The sequence below is a fragment of the Vulpes vulpes genome, chromosome 12, assembly GCF_048418805.1.
Source record: "Vulpes vulpes isolate BD-2025 chromosome 12, VulVul3, whole genome shotgun sequence".
Taxonomy (NCBI): Eukaryota; Metazoa; Chordata; class Mammalia; order Carnivora; family Canidae; genus Vulpes; species Vulpes vulpes.
Genome location: NC_132791.1, coordinates 29,017,733 through 29,038,615, shown reverse-complemented (window position 1 = coordinate 29,038,615; position 20,883 = coordinate 29,017,733). Strand labels below are relative to the sequence as shown.

At 42.0% G+C, this 20,883-nt stretch overlaps 1 protein-coding gene and 1 long non-coding RNA gene across 2 annotated transcripts in view; one reads left to right on the top strand and one right to left on the bottom strand.

The window, feature by feature from the left end:
- Positions 1–20,883, bottom strand: part of MOB3B (MOB kinase activator 3B) — a 188,598-nt gene that overhangs the window by 48,730 nt on the left and 118,985 nt on the right. The gene's annotated exons all lie outside the window — the stretch shown is intronic.
- LOC112927570 (uncharacterized) lies at positions 2,416–9,240 on the top strand. Its single transcript, XR_011995510.1, has 4 exons — positions 2,416–2,552; positions 3,167–3,586; positions 5,769–5,972; positions 7,611–9,240. It is a non-coding gene; the product is annotated as an uncharacterized lncRNA (long non-coding RNA).

Here is a 20,883-nt window from a genome sequence, read left to right as displayed (position 1 = left end):
TGATGTGCTATTTAGATTTGCTTCAGAATAGGACTGGCCAACTTGACAGATGTGCTGATGGTCACGTTTCATTTGAACCCCAGGTCCCATGCAAGGTATTGGAGAGGTGGGGTGATGGGTGGTTGCAGCCCCTAAGCTTCTCTCACATGTAGCAGTGGTGAGGGGGGCCACTAATCATTCCCAGTTATCATTCCCACCAATCATTCCCATCCTTCCAAGAAATCAACCCACACCAATCACTTGATATACTAAGCTTCTGTGTACACAATGTCATCCTTTCCACAATCCTATGAGGTAGGTATTACTTATATCCCCACTTTACAGATGAAGATGATGAGCTCAGAGAGGTTAAACAGATGTTCTGAAGGCATATGGCTAGTAAGGATCTTCAGAAATCAGACCTCAAAATATTTCCCTTTCTTACCCACACAGTGGGTAGAGGAGTCCTAGCTTGTAGAATGAAAAGACCCTGTGTATGGCTGAGAACAAACCAGGCATTGTTGGCATATGGTCACTCTGTATCTGAGCCAGGGCAGAGCTGAGATACTGGAATGGACTCTGCATCTGGGTGTAGGTAAAAAGGGCATACATAGTCCTTATTCTTATTCACCTGCCCTCCAGCAAGCTCTGGTCCCACCATCTGGACCAACTGAACAAGAGGCAGAGTTGGCCTCACCCTATCCAGTTCCCTGATAACCACTCTCAAGGATGTGGCCAGGATGATGATATCCATCCCCAGGCCAGCCCCACCCTCAAAGGGACACAGTCAGTGTTTAGAACCAGAAGCATCCATCAGAACTGGAGTTTAGCCCAGCTGAATGACCATGGGGATGAAAGCTAGGGATTTCTGTGGCAGTCCATTCATGCCTCTGGCCCACTCTTTGGCTTTCTGGTCTAATCACCCAGCCCCTACCAGCTCGGCTTCATTCCCTGACCCAGAACCACAACTAGGGGACTATATGTATCTTTGGGTATAATATGACAGGGCAAAGGCAGAGCCTGGACAAGTGATTGAAGTGATAAGAGAAACTGAGGTCTTATCACACAGGGAGGCTAAGAGAAGACTGGAAAGATAGGATTCAAATACTGAAAGGCTGTCATTTGGAGGACAGCAAGGGAGAAGAAGGCAGCAAGCCATTTGCCCATGGCTACAAAGCTGACAGGCACTGGAGTGGAATTCAAGCCCATTTCTTTCCGATTTCCAAGTCTGTTCTCTTTGCACTACTCTCTTCCGCCTCCTTAAGGTCAGAGGCAATCCCTTTCTTCTTTAGGTCACTGCAAAGACAAACTTTTGTTTTCCCAGAAGTGTGCGAAAGTGGGATGCACTGCTTCAGGTGATGCTGAGCTTTCCACGCAAGGAGGTGTTCAAACAGAGGTCACTGCTAGTGGTGTTGGTGGCGAGGGAATCCACGCAAGAGAAGGTGGTTTCCATCACTGGCCACCAGCGACAATCCCCTACATCTGTTAACAGGACAGATATCCAACTCCCCTTCTGATCTTCCCTGAGAATTGGTAATTTCTCAAGGTACATTCAGGGAACTGTTAGGGTCTCCTTCACCTCTGAGATCCTATGACTGTAGAGATTCTGGTGTAAGAAGGCCAGCTGTAGGGCATCAGTGCGATGTTAACAGTGGCAACAACACTAGCTAACTGTTCAGTGTTCAGTGCCAGGACCTGTGTATTATATCACAAAGTCTTCGCAACCACTCCTCTGGGCAGACACCACTGTCATCCCCATTTCCCAGATGAGAAATTAGGGAAACAGATTAACTTCCCTGCCCAAAGTCACACCACAAGGAGTTGGTGGAGCCAGTCTGTGAGTCCAAGAAGGTTGGCTCTAGATCTTTACTCCTAACCATAGGAGAAGGCACCAAATGTGACCCTATCCAAAGCCATCCAGTCCAGGGCAGGTTCTGAATGAAACCTACCAGCGGTTAATCTCCCAAATAACAACAACTGCACAGTACAGGAAAACACCAGGAATGAAACCGATTCAGACTTTAAAATAACCATAAGAACTAAGTTACAGAGCCCTCAAAGTATAAAGCCTAGAAATTTCTTTGTCTACATGTATTATATTGGGTTTTTAAAATTTAAACTTTTCAATGCAAAGGGCATCCAAGTAATTCGTTACACCATTCCTTCACTTCAAAACAAAACAAAACTGGCTCCTTAAAAATGATTTTATTCTGTCATGGAGTGCTCAAACAAAATGGCATAAATATATTGACTCAATGGTTAAAACATTAACTCCAGTGAAATTCCTGATGTGCTAATTCAACAGAACCTACCAATGCCTTTCTGGGAAGAGTTGGGTCCCCACCCCCTGCTTGCAGAGTGTGCTCAAATCCTGCCCCCTGCCCTGCCATAGGTCTAAGGGCCATGAGTGTAAGAGTCACCACGTAGGAGTGAAGGTTTAGAGCAGAGCCTTTCTCAATCAAATATGTTCTCCTTTCCTCTTTCTGGGCCAATCTCGAGGTTCAGAAGGGCTGAGTGCAGAAAGAGATGGGATCTTTACACTCTGAGTGCTGAACTCACTGGGGACTTTCCAGGTAAATGCCCTATTAAACTAATCCTTTCATTAAAGTTGGTTCTGGTCTAGAAGTCCGGAGGAGTGGGGTTGGTTCATCTTCTGACTGCCACTCCCTCTTCCCTCCAGCATTGCCAATCACCCTAGTTCTTGCTTCCAGCCCAGGCCTCTTAAACTATTTTTGTTATTTAATAATCCTCTCTCTCAAAGTTGCTAACCCCTTTTGAGATTGGTTAAAACTCATAAGTGAGAATTGGAACAGTGTGAGTGGTTTCAAGCAGTGAGAGATGTCTGGACTTTTTCCCCGCTGCCTATGGAAGTTCAATGGAAGCTGTGGGTAGGAAGAATATAGCCAATGTCACCCATAAATTACCTGGGGAATACCAATTCACATCACCTCTAAGATCTGAGTGACCTTTGGAGGAACTTGATTAACCTCTGCAGGGTTTCAGGCTCCTAAGCTGACAAACAAAGAGGTTTGGCTGAGATCAGACTGTCTCAAACTCTTTACCGCTGGGGCTGAGGTGCTTCCAAGTTGGTGGGGGGAACAAGGGACCTCTTCTTCCACCTACTTATCCATTTTGATGTTCATGTTCTGTGTAGAATTTGACAAAATTACAGTTTGAAAATTCCTAGCCTAGGTGATTTCTAAGGTTCCTTCCGGACCTAACATTCTACGGTTCTGAGATGCAATTTTCACAGAAAGAGACAGCTGTCTCCTCTTGATGTTGCCCTTCAACCCACGCTGATCTGGAAATTGTTTAAGGGCTCATATCTCTTCTCTGGAGTCCTCAGAGCTACAAATTTTGCCAAATGACTGAGAAGCTGCCTCCATCTTCTGCACATCCTTGGACCAGATGGGACCCTCAGTGTCCCTGAAATTCTGTTGCATGCTTCTGCAAACCAAGCCAGCTGCAGACGGCAGGTGTCTGGAAGGAATGGCCACTTCAGGCATCACATCCAGGCTGGGCCCCTCATGGCGCTACCTGGTTTGTGATAGAATTAAAGACAGTTTCCTTTCAGGTGTTGCTCTGGGATTTCCAAGTCCATGAAAAGGTAATATTAAATTAGTAAGGGGTAGTTATAACTTGATAGGACTGGGTATTCTCAATCTAAAGCCTTGGTGTCAAAAAGCAAGGATTAATAATTATAACTTCCCTTCATTCCAGCTTATTTCACGTTTCTGGGCCTCAGCTCTTCCATAGGTCAAATAGGTGATGAAGTGACATTGTGTGTGTTGATGGCGTGGCACAGTGTCTAACACTGTAAACGTTATTATCTATTATTGCTTCCACTTTGTACTAAGTGAACATTTGGATTGCCTTAAAATGCGATGAATAATAAAAGAAGACAAATTAAGAGGCTCAAAGTTACCTAGCTGTGTGGATACCCACTGCTTTAGGTATCAAATCAATTCTCTTTCTACAAGGGCTTCTCTGCCTAAAGTTCCAGGCTCCCCACAGCACACCAACCAGATTCAAGTGTTCCCAGTTATTCCCATGCTCTGACTCATTCTTTACACCTAGAAGCTGGAAAGTATGTACACTGTTCAGAAGATCAAGGCCAACCGTCCCCCAACTCCTCCACCCCCACTCTTGTGGCTTAAGGCAGAGAAACCACCTAATAAATCAAGGTATATTATGCATTCCTTCATGCTGATTCATACAAATAGCTCCTTAGCTCCTACCTGGGCTGAAAAAGATAAGACCAAGAATTCTATGAACTTTGCCTTCCCAGGACACAGTAAAACCCAGTAAGTGTGAATCTCTAGTGATATGTGGTTCTTCAGTGTACCATGAGAGATGAAGGGATACTCAGGGGCCACTTAGAATGTTACCACTATAGAGCAGAACTGGCATAAACAGGGTGCTCATTGTCTCCCAGTGATGTGAAATTAGCGGTTTCCCTCCCCAATCCTACTGAAAGCCCCACAGCAATATCATGAACTTCCAGGATGTGGTGCTGCTACATGTCCTTTATGTGTTAAACATATAAACAGTTAAACAAGCAAAACCTCATTACGTGAGAAGGTAACGGAGGAGGGGAGAACAAATTGATTAAGAAGAGAGAACAAATTGATTATGTGGAGGGAGAAGATCTTCATCAATATATATTGACTGCATGCCAGGCACTATTCAGGTTCTTTTTTTAGATTTTTTTTTTTTTTAAATTCATGAGAGACACAGAGAGAAAGAGAGACAGAGACACAGACAGAGAGGGAGAAGCAGGCTCCATGCAGGGAACCTGACGTGGGACTCCATCCTGGGACTCCAGGATCACGCCCTGGGCTGAAGGCGGCGCTAAACCACTGAGCCACCCAGGCTGCCCTCAGGTTCTTTATAAGAAAGGTAGGAAGGTGAAGTAGCAAGAGCATGGATTTGGGACCCAGCCTGTCACATTCACATCCTGGCACATGGTTACTGGGACAAGTTATATAGTCTCTCTGCATCTTGAAGGTAATAACAAAACCTCACTCAGAGCACTTCCTAGGATGACACAAATTCCTATGTGTTGGTGCTTGCACGACACAGCCTGGTGCATAGGAAGTGCTGTAGAATGTGCAGTTTTTCATAAGGTTTCTCATTTAATCCCTCCAACTCATTCTGATCATTGTGAGGCTGGTAGGGTCTAAGCTTTATAGTTAAAGAAACCTGGACACAATTTATCTAGAGTCACATGGGCAGTAAGTGGAAGTTTGGGAATTCAGACTCAGCCTCAAATGATTCCAAGTCAGTTAGATAAATAAACACTGATTTATGGAGGCTTCATGAGAGAGGGCCAGATAAATTGTCAAAGGAGCTGACAATAGGTTGTGGGATGGCTCCTGAGGCATGTCTAGAAGGGCCACCAGGCTGTTTATATGTGGATGTGGGTGTACAAGGGTACCTATCTGTGGAAACATATTATTTTCCCTTTAAATCTGGACAGAGCAACTCTGTGAACCTAGCAAGCCAGTGCCTTTAAAGAGTGTCTGGGAAATGCATGCATACATTTCCTGGTAGGGTGATAGCAGACTGCATTCTTAATTTGTTATTTATATTCTACCCAAAACCTAGTGGGCATCTAATAAATGGTTGTGATTACCCTTAATTACTATTCTATTTGGTATGAGGTTAAATTTACTTGTATTATCTAGCATTCCTCAAAGTTAGATCTCAAATGGATAGATGTTCCTTAAAAAAATTGTTTTAAATATATCAGAGTCAAATAAAATGCTGTTTACTCTGGCTCTTTCCAGGAAATTTCCTGATGTATACAAGCATCATAACGGTTCTGAGAAATTCTACAGTAAAGAAATATGCTTCCTTTTAATGCAGTATTTCCTAAGCCTACTTGGCCACAGTACACTTTTCCATATAATAGAAACTTTGGGAAATGTTGAAACGACCTGATTCAATTTTGACTTCTCTGCAAGCAAGGGATAATTACCCCCATTTCTGAGGTAAGAAAATAGAAACCCATCCAGTAGGTGGAGGAGCCACTGCTAGACACCCAAGTCTCCGCCTCCAAAATAAGAACTCTCACATTTCTAGAACACTGAGCTATAAAAGCCACACCATCACAGGCACTATGTCTTTTGCTTTTCATTTTAAAATGTATAGGTGAAACTAAATGTTAGTAGAATTAAGTGACTTGGCCAAAACCACAGAGCTCCTTAGGAGTGGACAAGGGGATAGGCCTACATTCACTAACTTGTAAAAATCTGTGAAAGGAGAAACAAGCTGCCATGGATGGTCATAACTGGTCTGAGTGCACACCTGCCTGACCTAAGAACCAGCCCAACAACCAGCCCAACAGAACCGACCTTTCATGCATTTAGGGTGAGCTGCAGGAATGCAACTGTTACTTCAGAGCTCAATAGCTCAATCTCAGTCCATTCACACTGGCAACAAGCTGGCACAACCCTCACTGAACTGATGGAAACAAAAATCTGGCCACTTGGAGATTATAATCACTCTCATGAAAACGACTGTTCAGCAGCAACTCCCATTCTCCCAAAGGAAACAGTGCAGGCAAATGTACTTTAGGACCGGCACACGCCCGCAGCAGCGCTCTCTCCATCAGGACCTCCCTCTAACATGTCTCTGGCATAAGTGAGTGTCGGATGGAAGCATCCCCCAGGCTTGCCAAGTGCCTCCCCTCGCAGCCCCCCTGCTGTTCTGCCAGTAAGTAGCATCTGAACGAGAGAGAGAGAGAGAGAGAGAGAGAGAGAGAGAGAGAGAGAGAGAGAGGCAAGTCATCCTGGCCACATGGCCCCAGCCCGAACCTGGGAAGGTGAGCCTGGTTCCAGCCAGTAGCAGCCCCCCGCCCCCGCCCCACACACCCTGCCGCCCCTCTCCCAGAAACCCAGATCATGTCTCATGTCTCACCAATTACAAAGGTTGCTCAGGGAGTGCCTGTCCAGGGGAAGTGGGATGAGCATCTGGAGACCATTATAGGATAGAGATAGGCATCTTGCCTTAGAAATCGGCATCAAGCCCAAACTGTGTAATTCCTGCAGCACAGCCTACCACAGGGCAGCAGGACTGCCAGAGGAGGAGAAGGGAGAAAAAGGAAAGTCTATAGGGTATGTTTCCCTGAAGGCGGTTTTTTAGCTGAGTTTCTTCCGTGGGGTTTACCATACTCCCCTGAATTCTTATACTCATATAACTTTTTTTTTTTTTAAAAAAAGCAAAGCAGGACATACCAAAGAACAGCAACTATGTTTCCCAATTCATGTCAACTCAGTAAAAAATGTATTCAGCACTCCAGAGTGTCAGACTCTGTGCTAGGCACCATGAGACTGTCACGACAGAGTGACAATAAGATAAAGGAGGTAAGACAGGACCAACAGGTGGTCTTGAAACTGTATTGTGCAGGTGTTATAATGGAGCCTAAGAGACTGCAATGGAGTTTGGGGTGGTGACAGGCTGAGGGCGTGGGGTTCTCTCCTGCTCACTCCCCTCTCATCCACTCTCCCCACCAACCTCCGCAGCTCCACTATGGCCTGGTCTCTAGGTCTCTTTGCAGGGAGAGCTGTTGGGACACTTAATTGCTTGATTAATTTCTATAAATTTCTTAATTCCTATAAATCCCTCAGGAATATTTGAAGGTACTTTCTGTAGGCCTGCTCAGGGAACAGAACTCTTATTGAGCATGTGAAGACAGAGGCCAACATTGATTGCCCTAATGGGCTCTGGCAGAGGAAACACACTTGAGCGAATTGTTTGCTGAGAGCTTTAGAGCGTGCCCCAGCGCTGGCCAGGCCTGGCACGGCCTCAAGTACCAACTTGCTGCCTTTGACAGTTGGCTGTGGCAGCTGCTGAGAGATAAGCCCCAGAACACCCTGAGGTGTGGATGCTTCTGGTGCCAACCATTATGGTGAAGGTTGCCTCTGGGACTCATGCACAGGAATGAAGAAGGTTTTCAAACACTTTCCCCACAGACATGTTTGGGGAGGCTTTCAACCTCGTAAGCTTTGGACATCTTGAATGCTGCAGAGACCTGCAAGAAGCCCACGGACAGTCTATCCTGTGACTGTGTTTCGTTAGGCATACGTTGTTCACAGGTGGGAGGCAGCATGTCAAAGACATTGGGTGTCCTGGCTCCACTGCTGTCTTCCTTGTGACCTGGGGCAGGCGAGTGACTCCTCTCTATATTTTCTCATCTGAGAATCAGGGGGCAGTATCCTTCCTATCTCACAGGCTTGGGGGTGTTAAATTAGCCACATGAAGTGGTGAGCATATTAGGTAGTTACCTGATATATTTCAGCCATTTTTAGTATTTTAACATTATTGTTAACACAGCTGATAGGAACAACACCATAAAACCCAAGGAAATGTCCTGTCACAGCAATAACCCATTTGATGATCTCGATCTGGAAGTAAGGCTAGTCAAAAAGAAAAAAACCAAAAACCAAAACCCCCAAAAAACCACAAGACAAACAAAACAACAAAAACCCACCACAGCAACAAAACAAAAAAAACTACAGCAGATCGAAAGAACTGCTATGTTGACAGCAATGCTCTATCTTCTCAAGAACAGCATGAAGAATTTTTTTTTTCAGATGCAAAACATGTAAGTGCAAGAAACTTCTCTCCTTAGAGATTCACCAGATGGAAGCTCTTTTCGAAGGAATTTCAAAATCTATAAATGTAGCACAAACAGGGTCAGGTGTAACCCTGTATCGGTTGTCATCACGTTCTTGATGGCCCTTAAGGCCCAGTCTGCCTGAGTTCCAGTGATATTTTATTAGCTACAGGAATTGCATTTCAGAATGTGTTTTGAAGGAAAATGTCATGAGCTTATCTTTCCAGGGGCCAAGGCAGCAATCAAAGAATCAGCTCATGACTCATGTTATATCCCTCATCCAAGCACATTTCCTCCTGCAATCCCCTGGCTGCTGTGGAGGTTTTGGGAAAGGTGTGAGCGTTCATCCCTCCTAAGTCACGTGAACTCAGCACACCTCTCATTTCACAGCTGTCTGCCATTGCCACAGTAATGGAAGTTTTATTTGTACTGGCTTCTCCACGCAATCTGGAAATAGCAAAATGTGGCAGAGTTGCTTCTGGGTACCAAAAATAATGTTACAAGCCTGTGAAAATGAATACTTATGACTTAATGAAATCTGTGGCCATAATGTGTATTTGCTAAGAAAATGAAACTTAGGTGCCTCCTTTAAACAGAATGATAGGGGAGAAATGCTTGAATAAATGAATGTTTACTTTAAATATGTGTCATCAATGCAAATCACAATTTCTAAGATACTTTCAATCATGAGAATGCTACTGAAGAGATTTGGTAAATTTAGAACCATGGTTGAGAATTAAAGGCGATGCATCTTAGCAGGCAGACCATTTTACCTTCCTTTGAAAACACAGTAAAGTTATAAGGATGGAAGCTGGTGGGGGGCAGACTGCCTGGGCCTGAACCCAGCTGTTACTTAACTGTGACCTTAGGAAGTCTCTACAACTCCGTTTCCTCATCCGTAAAATGGGGATGATAATACTACCAAAGTCATGATGTTGTTGTTGTAAAGAATAAATAAGTTAATATTTTTGATATATTTAAACCTATGGTTATGGCAACATTTTATCTAAATATTAACAGCTGCTACTATTACTATTTATTACTGTTACATTATCATGCTTATCATCAGATTCTCCCATTCTTCTTCCTGGGGCTGCCCTAAAGTTCCTTACATCAGCAACATTACCAGGAACATTTTAAGGCCAGAGATGTCCTCTCCAGAAAATCATTATAGCATCTCCTTAACCACTGACCTGTATTAACATTTCAGTCTGATTGAAAGTCACCTTAAAGGAATTCTGAGAGGCTGAGACAGAAAGCAGGAATATTAAATGAGGAGTAGTTTGTCTTGTGTCAAGGGGTGATGTACAGAGTTAACTTGCTATGCTATTTTGCTCCCCCCAGGAGGAGGACATCTGGCAATGTCTGCAGGCATTCTGGGTTGTTACAATTAGGAGGGGGAGGGGCTACCGGCAGCTGGTAGGTAGAGGCCAGGGGTGCTGCTAAACATTTTACAATGCTCAGTATGGTGTCCCCTGCCCCCTCCCCGCCAGCAAAGAATCATCCAACCAAATGGCAACAGTGCCAAAGGTTAGAAACTCCACATTAGGGTAGACTTTGGAAAGAAAAGCAGTCTGGCTCCACAGGAGGTTCCACTTTATGATGGATATAGTTTCCAAAGGTCCTGGCCTACTTTAAAATGACTTTGGGGGATGCTACTCCTAAAGAAGTAGTAGTAATTTATTAGCAAGCACACTCGGTTCCCAGAGAGAGAAGACTAAAGAGCCAGTCCCCAAGCACCTATATAGTTTTCATTCATTTTAGCACTGAGGAGGCTACTGCCTTCAATATTTTCATTTCATGCACTGAAGCATCTGTACATGCTAGTTCTGAGCCTGGAGATGGTTCTCCAAATATAACGTGTCTAAGACATGCCCAACAAATTCCCTTCCTCTTCTTCCCAAACATGCCTATCTTCCCTACCTCGGTAAATGCTTTGACCATCTTTTCTGTTTCTCAAGGCCTCGGTCTAGGCAACATCCTCCTCTTCTCTTCCCCTCACACTCACATTCAGTCCTCAGGAAGATCCTATGGCTACCACCTTCGAAATACATCTTGAATGCTCCTCTCTTGTCTACTGCCACTACCCTTGCCTGACCGCTGTCAATAACTTCCTAAATTGCCTCTCCATTGTTAATCTTGATAATCTCTAATTAATTCTCCACACAATGATCTAAGTCATCATTTAAAAAATAATAATTAAAGGCTCTGGCTCTTGAGATCCTTTGTTGGCATCTCACTAATGTTTCAAATAAAATTCATACCCTTTACTATGGCCTGAAAAAGTCTTCTATCAGGGGGTCTCAAAGAGTGTACCCAGCAGTGTCCTACTGGATCAGAGACTCCAGGTGTGAGACCCCACAATCTGGGGTGATGGTGATGCATACTGGTTCGAGAGCCAGTGCTTATGTGATCTGGCTCTCCTCTTTTCTGATCATATTCTAATCAAAAGGGTTTCTTTACAATTCCTTCACCATGCCAAGGTCTTTTCAACTTCAGGTCCTTACACAGTCTGCTCTAACTGCCTGGAACACATTTCCCACCCCTTTCTCAGATACTTCCTCTGACCCCTATTTCTCATGTAGATTTCTGCCTTCACCTTAAATTCTCTGGTAGTGTTCTTCATAGCACTCCTATCATAGTTGTTTTCTATCTTTTTTTTTCTGTCTTGCTTGTTTTTCTGGCTCTTCCACTAGTCTGTAACCTCCATGATGTCAAGACCATGTCTTGTTTGTTAATGTATATGCAATGAATACTACAGTGGGGGGTATACCACAGTAGATGATCAATCCAGAGGGTTTGAATGCATTATTACCCTACAGTACTTCCAGTAGAGCACAGGGAGACACAATGTGTGGCATCTGCCCCCATTCCACCATTTGAATGAGGACAGATATAGCTATCTGACCTCCACAGTCCTTCCCCCTTACACCTGGCTATGGCTTCAGAATTTGTTATGACACTTTACTGCAAGCACACACACACACACAATTGAAGTTGTTACTTGCAGTGGATATGGAAGAAAATACTCTTCAATTCTCTAAACAGTATTTCAGTAATTTAATTGCTAATATTATTTATGTGCCTGACATTGTGCTAATATTTCACAAGCATTATATTATTTATGAACCCTATATAAAATGTCCAATAATGATTCCCACTTACAGTTGAAAAAACTGAGCTGCAGCATAATGCCATCTGTCCAAGATGCCACGGTAAATGGCAAAGAGGGGATCTAAACCCAGTATGGCCTAGCTGTGGCGCCTGAGCTCATTGGTGAATTCCTTCATTGTGGTAAGAAAAATATGTGCTATACAGGTTGTCAGTGAGGAGCCCATAGCAGAGCACCTTGCCCAAGTGGAGGTACCAGAGGGAATCCTAGAGGAATTCTGAGGTACGGGTGAGTCAAAAGCATAAAAAACAGAGAAGCAGGGAAGCAGAGGCATGAACCCTTTATTCACACCTACTTCTTTCTTTTTTAAATTTTAAAAATTTTTTTTATTTTTAAAGAAGGAGAGGGAGGAGGGGAAGGGGGAAAGCGAGAGAGAGATTCTTAGGCAGGCTCCATGCCCTACACAGAGCCCTCCTCAGCGCTCCATCTCACAACCCTAATATCATGACCTGAGCCGAAATCAAGAGTTGGATGCTTAACTGATTGAGCCACACAGGCACCCCCACACCTACTTCTTTTTTTAAGAGTGGTCTTATTTGGGAAGAGGGGAGCTTTGGTAAAATGACATTTGGCTCAGCATTATTCTATTCAGAGGTTATCCTGCTGGCTGTTCTCATCTCGGGCGATTCTTCAATGATGATCTTCTTTCTGAATACTGGCAGCACAGCTGCTCTCTGTGAAGTTTACTGGTATAAATGAATGCTGGAGTCCAGTGGCAGTGCTTAAAAGATCTCTAGAGAAACACCTTTCAAGTTATACTTAGGCCCCAGCTAATATGATTCATGTCTCCTGAGCTGGTAATCCCTGATGTGATGAGTTAGGTTATTACTGGAAGTGTACTGTTCGTGTGAAAAATGTCATGGCAGAAAAAGTTTGGAAACCATAAATTATTACAGTATTTTAATAAAAGTAAGTGTTTATACAAAATATCCTCTCTGAGTGTGATCCAAAAGAAAAAAAGAGTTTCTCAGTTGATTTGCACTAAAGGGAAATCTGCATGGAGGTGGGAATTACAGCACAGTCTTTACTTCCATGGCAACTGACTGATGTCATTTACAGGATGGAGAATTTCCCAATGGGGCCAGGGTTCGCTTGGAGGTATTGCATGTTTAATCAAGTGTAAAACTGATTTCAAATTTAGGAAACTTTTTTTAAGATTAATTTTACTTAAATTGATTTTGGAAGGAAGTGCTTAAAGCAAATCAGAAGGTTGTTTTCTAATATTTTAACCAGAAATGGATGTAGAAATCTCACATAATTCACAAAATTGAGCTTGACATGATGCCATGCCTCTGTGGAAAGAACAAAGAATTCTCAATGTGGAGAAGAGATCATCTCATGTGAAATCCAATGCTTTAAAATGAGAGTTTCTGGAAGTATCATTCCCAGATGAGAGGCATCAGCATCCCCTCAAAGGGGTCCTAAAAACTCAAATTTGGGGTCCTGCCCAGAACTACTGATTCAGTCTCTGAGGGCAGGGCTCCGGAATCTGAAGTTTTAGTGTTTCCCAGAGAATTTTTAATTGAAACCATTTTTTGGTAGAATCTGAAAAAAGCAACAAGGAAATGTTCTTTCATCATATCTAGGAGCAGGTAACTCTTGAGCATCATTACAGGTTAATGAAAATATAGACCATAATCACATATTAGCCCCATAGGTTATAGGAAGTATCAAAGGGTGCAAACAGCAGCATTTAAGACATTTGCGTGTATTTTGAGGAAAGCAAAACAGTGTCATATAGTAAGACTAGACTTCTGGGTTTCAAAATTCAGCACAATTTAAAAAACTGGGCAAAGGAATAAACACAAATTGTCTCCTTTACTTTGCCAATAAGGGCAAATAAAAATGCCTCTCCAGTTCTATCATTTCACAAAAGACTTTTTTTTAAGAAGTGACATTTTTAACACCAAAAAAGAAATAAGCAGAAAAGAATCTCAGAATAAAAAAGTCCTTTGCATAGAATTCACTGAAAAATAAGTACAAAGCATTTGATATGATGTCTGTACTTTTCTCGTTCTCATTTTGTCCCAGGGAGCACTAATGGTTCTAGCACCAATGCTTGGAACCTTTCATGTAGTGGAGAGACCAGGGTTTTGTAAAGTTAAAAGTCAGTTCTAAGCTTTGCCCCTTGCTAGCTGTATGATCTTAGCATCACTTGCATGACCGATTCATCTTGGCTTCCTCTTCTATAAAATAAAAGTAATCGTCATTGTAACCATTTTTTTAAAAAAAGGCTTTATTTATTTATTCATGAAAGACACACAGAGAGAGGCAGAAATATAGCGAGAGGGAGAAGCAGGCTCCCTGCAGGGAGCCTGATGCAGGACTCGATCCCAGGACCCCGGGATCACGACCTGAGCCAAAGGCAGATACTCAACCACTGAGCGACCCAGGTGCCCCTCATTGTAACCATTAATGGCTCAACATGGATTGATCAATTGTCACAGAACAGACTCAAAAGATGGCCTCCTCCCCTGGTTTTCCCTTCTTAGGCTTTACAGTCTAAGAAGAATCTTGTTGGATGTGAGCTAAAGACTTGCTTCCAATAGAAAGGAGGAAAGGGGGCTGCTAACCTAATGGTCCCCAGCTTTTTTTTTTTTTTTTTTTAGCTTCTTTTTTCTCTGTCTCTAGATTCTGATGGAGTTTTGCATGAGGTAGATCTTTGGTATCTGGTTGTTACCAACTATCTGAAATAGCGGTTCCCTACATAGTTTGTTATAAAACAAGGGGTCCAAGTAAATTCCTGCCATACATGTTTAAAATGCTATCTAGATCTTTTTTGCTGTTTCTGTTATACCTTTTTGTGAGTAACTCATTTCCCAAAAGTAAGAGCAGTCCAGGTGATTATTTGTAAAGGTCAAAGAGGCTTATGTGGATTGGGGAAGAAGAGGTGTGTGTGAGAGACAGTGTGTAGAATCGGAGGGGAGGAGGGCTCCAGGACACCATGCACACGGCAGTTTATGTGAATGAGGTCCCAATGCTAATTGCATACCAATGAGTCGTCCAAAATGATAGACCTGGGTGGAGGGAAGCACACAAATAAAGACTGTTCCACAAACAGAGCCTATGTGTGGGCTTCCAAAGACCTTAGTAAGACAATTCCATAACTAATACTTTTTGAGTTTTATGTCAAGCATTATGATAAGCACTTTGTATGCACCATAGTTTCTCCCTCATAATAACCTACAATTATTATCCTCACTTTGTACATGAGGAACCCAAGAATTAAGTGTTCACTTGCTCAAGATCACCCAGCTGGCCAATGGCAGAGGCAGAATTTGATCTAGATCTGTGGTAATCTACAGTCTAAATTCTATACCTGATGGCTAAACCACCCATCTGAGTAGAAGAAAGTAGAGAACAGAGATATTGCCTACACTTATAAACTTTAAGGGAAGGTTGTTTTCTCTTCTTCCATTCCTCTTAAAGAGCCAGTTGACCAGCTCTGGCTTATGTTTTACCTCTGTGAAGGCAGAAAACAAAAGCATTTTGGAATAACTCATTCCTCAATCCCTAGAGCAATGATATCTCTGTTTTCCCCGGGGCTAGGAGGCTCTCATGTTTGAGGCTCTCGCAGAATAAGTTGGTTGTTATATTTCCTAAAGGGATGACCTCCCTTTCTTCATGCAGTAATCACTCATGCCCTGCTGAACTGGACGGAAAGCAGTAGCCAAATATCCTGTCGTCAAGCCTCCTCCAAGGCAACTCTGGTGAGTGGCTCTAATCGGTCACGTTATGCGGCTTTGCTAAGACTCACTTTATTAGCTACCACCAAGAGCTAATAAAACATGTCAGGAAGTCTCTGTAAGCTGTAAAAACATTTCCAAAGGTCACTGCCGACACTCCGGACTTCAATGACTTTTTAAAGGAAAAGAAAACAGAGGCAGAGGCCCAGAGTTTCAAAAGACAAAACTACCAAAAGTAGTGGCCCCAAACCGGCGGTAAAGGGCAGCAACTCCATATTACACCAGCCACTGAATAAACTCTGTCCAGAGGATGTCTTGAAGAAAAGGTCCAAAAGCTGCAGATGGGCAGTGGGGATGGTGGTGAGGAAGGAAAGTAGGACATACCACTTCCTAACATGAGGATACTTCTTTTCTCTTGGTTATTTAAATTTGGTGTGTGGGGTGTCTACCGGTCACACTTACTTACAATAGAAACCTTTAAAAACAACGGTGTAGGTAGCAGAGAAGGGAGTGATTTTAGATTACCCAAAGCACATAAGGCATTTTTTCTTAATATATGACTTTTTTCATTATAAAAGTAAGCATGCTTTTTAAGAAATAGTAGTAAAACCCAAAAAAGGAGACTAATCATGTCACCTTAAAAGCAGGCAACAGGTGATCCCTGGGTGGCTCAGCGGTTTGGCGCCTGCCTTTGGCCCAGGGCGCGATCCTGGAGTCCCGGGATCGAGTCCCACGTCAGGCTCCCAGCATGGAGCCTGCTTCTCCCTCCTCCTGTGTCTCTGCCCCTCTCTCTTTCTCTCTCTCTATGTCTATCATAAATAAATAAATAAATAAATTAATTAATTAATCTTTAAAAAAAAAAAAAAAGCAGGCAACAGAGTTACACGTTTTGTGTTCCAGGAGCCACACTTTAACAATTGGGATGTCTCAGGACAAATGACTAGAGCCAGTGGTTCTACTATCTTGAACATATTAATTAGCATTGAGATTTCCATTCACCACTGGTAGATAGGTCCAGGCCCAGAAGACACAATAACATTTTTATCCTGGTTTAGGATAAAAATTTTAGACTTGAAAATCTGAACTTTGGGGGAAAAAAAGGTCATCCATGGAGTAAGTGAGAATGGCATTTTGTAGAAGCTCAGCGTGAAAAGACTGTTGATAAACTGGTATGCTCCAGACCAAGAGAGGCAAGTTCTGTCCTGCTTTGGAGCAGTCGCCAGCCGGCTCTAGCACAGACTGCACATGGCTGTCCTTATAATTTAAGGCTGGCTGCAGTAGGGAGTGAAGGTGATTCAATCCCTACACATTACAATGCTCATCAAACTTAGTCACTAACAGGAGATACTGTAGGGTTGAGCTGAGTCAAATAAATTCCTTTTGTCTTACTGTTTTCTTTTTCCTCTTCTATTTGCTAAGAGCAGCAACACAGAGCAGCAAGGAGAGCCCTAGACTTTGGAGCTGAATGGAGCAGGGCTGAGTCTCTGCTCTGCCCTGCCTGCTTCCTAACTCCAAGCTAGTTAGTTCTCTTGCTCCCTACTGCAGCATCTTAGCAATGAAGGTAACAATAGGACTAGCCTCAGAAACACTTGGAGGATTAAGTGAGCTTGTAAAGCTCTCAGCAAAAAGCTTGGCACCTAGCAGGCATTCAGTAAGTGAGGAATTCACAACACTGTCTTGCTGGACTGGGAGCTCTTTGAGGACGGGGTTATGTCTCCTCCTTTAGATACCGAGCAAGAGGTGCCTGGTCACCACCCAGGGGATAGGGGTAGAGGTCTCTAAATATGCTCAAGAATAAGTGAATTTGGTTTGATTTATTTCACTTTCCTTTCCTGGTACATTATCCGGATTTTTGTTTCCTTCTCCAAAAGAGTAAGCCACATGTTTTCTTGCTTCAGATAGATGTATCATCGACAACAGGTTAAGGCTATCTGATTCTCTTCTTACTTTTGTACTTGTTTAGGAATATTTATCTTTCTTGTATTATTTTTGATAGTCAGCTTTCCTTTCCCCCTTCCTCTTTCATAGCTTTCCTCCCTGGGAGAACTGCTTTCCCTTCAGTTAGCGGGGTTCTGGTGAGTTTGCCAGTCTGTTATCCTCCCTACCCACCCCAATTCACATGTGCCCAGAATCTTCACTTGACTCTGAGATGAGCTACTCTGTAATAAATCCTTTTTCCTATGCAGGTTAGTCAGAGTCAGCTTCTGTTGCTCATAACCAAAGGGCCCTAACTGGTCCCTTCCTTTTTTTTTTTTTCCTCTTCTTCCTTTCTAGTCATGTTTCCTTTCTACTTCACGGGTGATTTCCCATAGGTCTCCTTAACCATCTACCACCAATCTCCTTCCTCATTGAATATAGCACAATTTACTCCATTCTGTGCATAAAGATGAGCCACCCTTCTACTAACAGGTCAGCACTCTTTAACTACACAGTGACTCCATGAAATTCAGTTACCATCAAGGCAACCTGATATTTTGCTGACCAAAATGTTAATGTCCTAAGTGCCCTAAGACTTGGCTATCACAGGCTTAAAATGGTAATGTGTGAGGAGAAGTGGCTATCAACTGCTTTAACTCTATTCACGTGACTGTGCTCTTAAAGGAGAGACTTTAAATGACTTGTGCAAGGCCAAATGGCTAGATAGAGGTCAGATAGGAATGTGGTCTCCTGATACTTGGGTAAAGTGGTTTCACCATCTGACTGGGCAACTTAAAAGGAAATGCTATTTTGGACCCAATCCAAGCAAATATACTTTGTGAAGTAGAAAAGCCTTTGTCATAGGATGGTAACATCTACAAGACAGTCTCATAATAAAGAGATGTAAGAACTGTTCAAAATAAAAACAGGTCAGGGAAGAAAGAAATGTATGAAGATCGGAGGTGGGTGTTAAGGAATATGCCTGATAATACTACTTCTTCTACAGGGAGGTGCAAGGATCCTCCAAAATGAAATCATTCCAAGTCTGTCGCTGGCCAACACATATTGAACGTAACACATATTGGACATAACACACATTGCACATAAAAATATGCAGCAAACTGTTTTAAATTTGAAGGTTCCCACACACACAAAAATAAGCATTGGATAACTGACCCAAAGCAATGAACCAATAAAGAGTTATTTATTTTAAATTCATATAAAAATATTTAATTTTCTTTTATCCCCAAGGAACAAAAAATCATAGTCTCTTAAAACTCCCTGAGTGATTGAGTGAAAGTAATGGGAAAGGAGATATACAGGCTTTGGAAACACATTGCATAATACATGGATAGTTTTCCAAAAATTTTTGTTACATAACACTATATAAATATCATATCCACAAGTATGAACACTAAAGGCATATGGCAATGATATGTATCTTTAAAATTCTCTGATCTAAAAATCTGCTTTATAGCAGATATTTTCTAGACAGAGGTGTTAGTTGTTATAGCATCTGGCATATTACATTAGCTTTAAAAATGAATGAGATTAGATCTGCACACTTGACTTTAACCACATAATTAAATGTCTATGTAAGGCAGTTGCAATTGACAAAATGTGGGAAGATACAGCTTTCTCAATTTTTTTTAACAGATTCTCTAAACTCAGAGAACTTTTAAATTGAGGGCTCTGAGGGACAGTGCTTAACTGTTAAACACATAAAGTGGGGTGGTCAAATATATGGCTTACATGTCACCATGTTCCCCATCACACTTCAAAGCAGACATGGCCAATTCTCTACAGCACTTTTTCATCTTAGGCCAGTCTCAGAATCTTCTTAACTCAATACAACAAACAGCCATAACCAACATGTAAATACAACCCCCCCTGCCCTGCCCACCCCCCCCCCCACACACTTACCATTCCTGTATTAAATAATCCTGGTACTCATGCTGCTTATCCAATGACTAAAATTTCCATAGTTCTACTAGTTAGCAAGTTCATTCATTATGTGGTTCTCCATAATGAAGAACTGTCATCAGTTACAAATGGGTCTAAAGATGTGCAGAATGTATGGGTCATTCCTTTTCCCTGGCTCTCAAAAATATATAGATGGGTGCTAAGGATCCCTGTACACTTCAATGATCTACTCTTTCCTTAAAATCTCTGTAATTGTCTCTGTAATTTAGGTAAAAATATGGCAGCCCAGGCGGCTCAGCGGCTTAGCTCTGCCTTCAGCCCAGGGCGTGATCCTGGAGACCTGGGATCAAGTCCCACATTGGGCTCCCTGTATGAAACCTGCTTCTCCCTCTGCTTATGTCTCTGCCTTTCTCTCTCTCTCTGTCTCCCATGAATAAATAAATAAAATCTAAAAAAATAAAAAATAATAAAGTAAAAATACCATCAAATAAGAGAGAGTAGTATTTTTTCACATTTTTCAGCTGAAAAAAATGGATTTTTTCCCTCCATCCAAGACATAGACCCCTATCTATTCAATTTCATATCCTCCCCAAAGTAAAAATAAAACCCAAAGGCAGGCCTAGGATAGGACTTATGACTATGAGTCTTGCAGAAGTGCTCCCAACCCCATCACTGCAAAAAAGGTCAAGATTGATAATATAGTAGATCCTTGAACAACACAAGTTTGAACTACAAGGGTCCACTTACATGTGGATTGTTTTTGATAAAGATAGTACAGTACTTACTGTAAATGTATTTTCTCTTCCTTATGATTTTTTAAATAACATGTTCTTTTCTCTAGCTCATTTTACTGTAAGAATACAGTATATAATACTCATATAATATATGTGTTAATTGGCCATTTATGTTATCAGTAAGGCTTCTGGTCAACAGTAGGCCATTAATAGTTAAGTTTTAGGGGAGTCAAAAGTTACATGAAGGATTTTCTACTGTATGTAGTTGGGGGGCAAGGACAGTACCCCTAACCCCCACATTGTTTAAGGGTCAACTGTATGGAAATCTCATTTAATTCAAGGCTTTTCTTCCATCGAACCACAGTCTTTTTATAGCTAATACTTACATTAAAAAGTAATAACCAAATAAAATCAAGTCAATAGGGTCTCCACTGATTATTATGTAAAGCAATACATTACAAGGGAATAAACCAATAATGACAGTATTTTGAAGTTATCACTAATCCTGAATGATTACTTCCTCTTCTCATTCTGAGGAGTGCAGACCTGTGAAATTTGACTATATCTCTTTCCTTATTACAATATTCTTTTTAAAAAGTTCATAGAACATTAAGGAAATAATAATAATTAATGATAATAATAATAATGACAACAATAAAAACTGAACTCCCTCCTGAGAATTGCTTTTAGGATTAGATATTTTGTAATTTATAATTACAGTAATTTTTCATGTGCAAATAAGTATTCCAAAATACTTGACATATCATGAAATTAACTTGCTCTTTTAGAGCAGTTAAACTATTTTCCCAGCAAGTGCACTTTAGACCAGAGTTTCTGTACCTCAACACCATT